Source organism: Trachymyrmex cornetzi, unplaced genomic scaffold (genome assembly GCF_001594075.2).
Source record: "Trachymyrmex cornetzi isolate Tcor2-1 unplaced genomic scaffold, Tcor1.1 scaffold4457, whole genome shotgun sequence".
In the NCBI taxonomy this organism is placed as follows: Eukaryota; Metazoa; Arthropoda; class Insecta; order Hymenoptera; family Formicidae; genus Trachymyrmex; species Trachymyrmex cornetzi.
In genome coordinates, this window is record NW_017299242.1 from 1 (window position 1) to 3,718 (window position 3,718).

General features: G+C 24.9%; 1 long non-coding RNA gene across 1 annotated transcript; it reads right to left on the reverse strand.

Annotated features, from left to right (window-relative positions):
• Positions 1-1,041: 1,041 nt before the first annotated feature.
• LOC108764677 (uncharacterized) lies at positions 1,042-3,179 on the reverse strand. Its single transcript, XR_001940290.1, has 3 exons — positions 3,155-3,179; positions 2,825-3,007; positions 1,042-1,100 (listed from the first exon to the last, which is right to left on the reverse strand). It is a non-coding gene; the product is annotated as an uncharacterized LOC108764677 (long non-coding RNA).
• Between the last annotated feature and the right edge of the window lie 539 nt (positions 3,180-3,718).

A 3,718-nucleotide genomic window follows, 5' to 3' on the forward strand; every position in this document is an offset into this window, starting at 1 on the left:
TATTATTTTTATATAATATATATATTATTTATGTATTATATGTACATATATAATATATGTCATTTAATACATTTCTTTAATATTACACGTAGATAATATTGTATTAGTGCTAACAAAAACTTATTTTTTTATATAATAAAAGAAATAAAAAATATGGTTTTGAATTTGCTTATTATATATAGTGTAAATAATAATTTTAGAATTTAATTTTAGAATTCACTCATTGTCATTTTGGTTGTTATCATTTTGACCGCTGTCGTTTTTACCGTTGTCGTTTTGTCCGTTATCGTTTTGTCTATTATCGTTTCGTTCGTTGTCTCTATTTTTTGAATGACCATTTCTTTCTTTTCGTCCTCCAGCTCTGTCTGATGCTCCTGTGAACCAGCGACTTGTTCTAGATATAATTTCTTTTTCACTTACTGAAAATTTCTCGATTAGAATATCTACAATAAAATGCATTATCATTTTTTTATACTATATATATAATACACAATGTAACAAATATGATAATTGAAAATAAAAAGCACGTACCTCTTATGCATTCAAAGGCACGCGTATCGCAAAAACTTTTCTTTTTCTGTCCACCACTTTCACGTCCGCAAGCACTATATTGCAGTTGAATATCTTTGCTGAGAAGAGCTGTTAATATAGTCGAAATACCTTTCGTAACATTTTCTATACCTGTTATTTGATTCGCCATCATGACTTCCGGATATATTATAAAATGTAAACATTATATTTTTTCCAATCCTTTCATGTTTATTTAAAATAAATATTTTTTATATAACTTACATATGTTTCCTCTTTTTTTATGTCTAGTAGTAATTGCTCATTAAACTTTATAAACTCCTCTACATTATTGAATGGCAAAGTAACCGCCAAGTCCTTTTTACATTCTGTTATTAGTGTACCCAAAGGTCGACTAATATTAAGCGCTAACGTATTTTTTATGTCATTAATGCTTTTATGAAAATCGTATAAAATGCTTCTTTTCATGCTTTCAATTTCTTGCTTAACTGTCAATTCCAAATGATTTAATCGATCCATTAATTGTGCACAACAATCGTTATTACTATGATGTTTTGTCTTATTATTTATATCTGAAAAATAAGTTGTAATGATATAATTGAAAAAAATATTGTGTAATTTTACAAGTGCATATTTTAACAAAAATTGCAATGGTATTAAAAATCTATCAGTCTTTTGAATTATAAAATGTTCTGTCGTCCATAAACATAATTATATAAAATATTTAGTATTATTTATTACTATATTCAAATATAATGTATAAAAATTATTTCCGTGTATATTGGATCTTTATGTGACACAATTGCAGAATGTATCACATTAAGATGCAATATATGCAGACATAATTTTCATTTATTCATGTATACATAAATTTAATTTATAAAATAATTCTCTTTTTATTGACTATCTTGTACCTTTCTCTTGAATTTTATTATGTGTATGAAAAGATATTACACTAAGAAAACAGTTTGATAACTATTAAATTTTTGTTAAAATAGGTTCAACTGAATGTTTTGATTAATATAACCAAACATAATTATATCTTTAAAAGTTTACCATCCTAAACAGTAAACCCATTTGATAATTTTTGTTAGAATAAAATTATTTGATTATAATAACATTTGGTTGAATACAGACATCTGAACCTATTTAAAAAAAAATTTGATAGTTATTGTTAAACTGTCTTTTTTTTACAATGTATTAGGTGGACCGGAAAGTATGTCGTTTCTGCGCATGTCGATATTCATTTGTCATTTATCAGCTTATTGTGTACTTCAAGACAAACAAATATCGACATGCGCAAAAACGACATTACTTTCCGGTCCACCCAATACCTTTAAAATATGGATTTTCTTTTTCAAATCTATAAAGAATGATGTGAGGATTATTTGTACTTAAAACAGGGAAATTTTTTTGTGTGGAAAAAGATTTTAATATCTTTCAGATAAATCTAAATACTAAATATAGTTCTATATTACACTTTATTTTAAAATTATAGTTCTTTTCTAAACAATAAATTCACAATTTAAAAGAGATAAAAAACTGATAGTCATTAATAAAGAAAATTACGTTATGAATTAAAAAATGCAAACTACCCATTTTTACACACACAAATGTGTTAATATTTATATTTCAAACAAACTACACACGAAAGTTACGTTTATGATATTTTTATTGAATAACACACTTTTATAGTGTATATACTTTATTAATTATTAATTTTACGGTTATGAATTAAAATTTTAAAAATAATGAGATCAATATATACATTTTTCTATTATGTAAGTATTTTAAATATTAAAAATAATTTATGCAAAGTCTTATCGTGATTCACAAAGATTTTAAAAAATTATTTTGTTTATTTATAGAACTAATCTCTGTATGTGTGTTATGTGTGTGTATTGTAAATCGTAATATATAATAACTTAACATAAATCATCTTAATATGTATATTTAAAGTAGGTACTTTTATAAAAAAGTTAAGTTTTGGTATTATTTTGTAATATATTTGTCTGTATTTTCATAAAAACACATATAAAAGAATATTGAAATCTTTGATTTAGATAATTTTACCTATTTTTTGTATTACTTTTAAAGGCGATCTAGAATAATCTAGAATTTTTTATTTTATTTTTTATGTAATGTATCATAGAACTTTAGTGTATAATTTTATATGTTATTATTATGTCCCACAAAAATTTGAAAATTCTATAAAAAAGAAACTGTTTACTTATTTATAGATACATATACATATTATATTATATACTTTATATATTTCTAAAAGTAAAGTATTTACCCTTCAATACAGACTTAGCAGGAACATACGGTGGTACATCATTTAATACAGATAAATTCTCTTTTTCATTGAAAACCATAATGTCAGAATTAACATTTGTACTTGCTTCTTCACAATCAGTACTAGAAATGACTAAGTTTGTATATGCTTTTTTGAGTCGGCGTATGCCTTGAGTATAATCAGCTACACATAATCATTATAAATAAATTTATATAATTGCTATTTATAAAAATGTACCACTGAGTAAATCATAAATATAATAATATTTTACAAATATTAAAATATAATATAGAAGTATTGCAGTTATAGATAGTTCTAACTGTATCATACCTGCTTCTTTTAATATTATGACTTCCCATGTTTTCCAATTTTCATCTGGTTTTTTTGATATTTTTGTCCATTTATCCTTATTCCAATTTTTTTTTGTGGGAAATAACACATCCATTTATCCGTGAATTTTAACCATGAGCGTGGAACCAATTCTATTGATTCTCCATCATCATTATTATTTTTTTTTAATATAAATTGAACAATTACATGTGTTGTATCTTTATTAAATGTATTCATGCTAGAATAAGATAAAAATTTATTTCATGAATAAGAAAATATGATATACAATCATCAAGCAGAATTAAGGGTAATTATTTAGTATAGCCCCTCCCCCCTTTCCCCAAGTCAAATTTTAATAAAAATGTGCTCATTCGATGCATTTTCACTTAAAACGAAAGAATCTGGCAGAAAAATGTGTCGGTCGGCCTCGTGAATCGAATTATTAAGCGTTAAGGGGATCCTAAAGCAAACGCCGAACTCCGACGGAAAACGCCCTCTAATAAAATATCGGTAATACCGACATTTTTATTCCATTTCCTACTTACCACTCTAGCTCAGACTTAA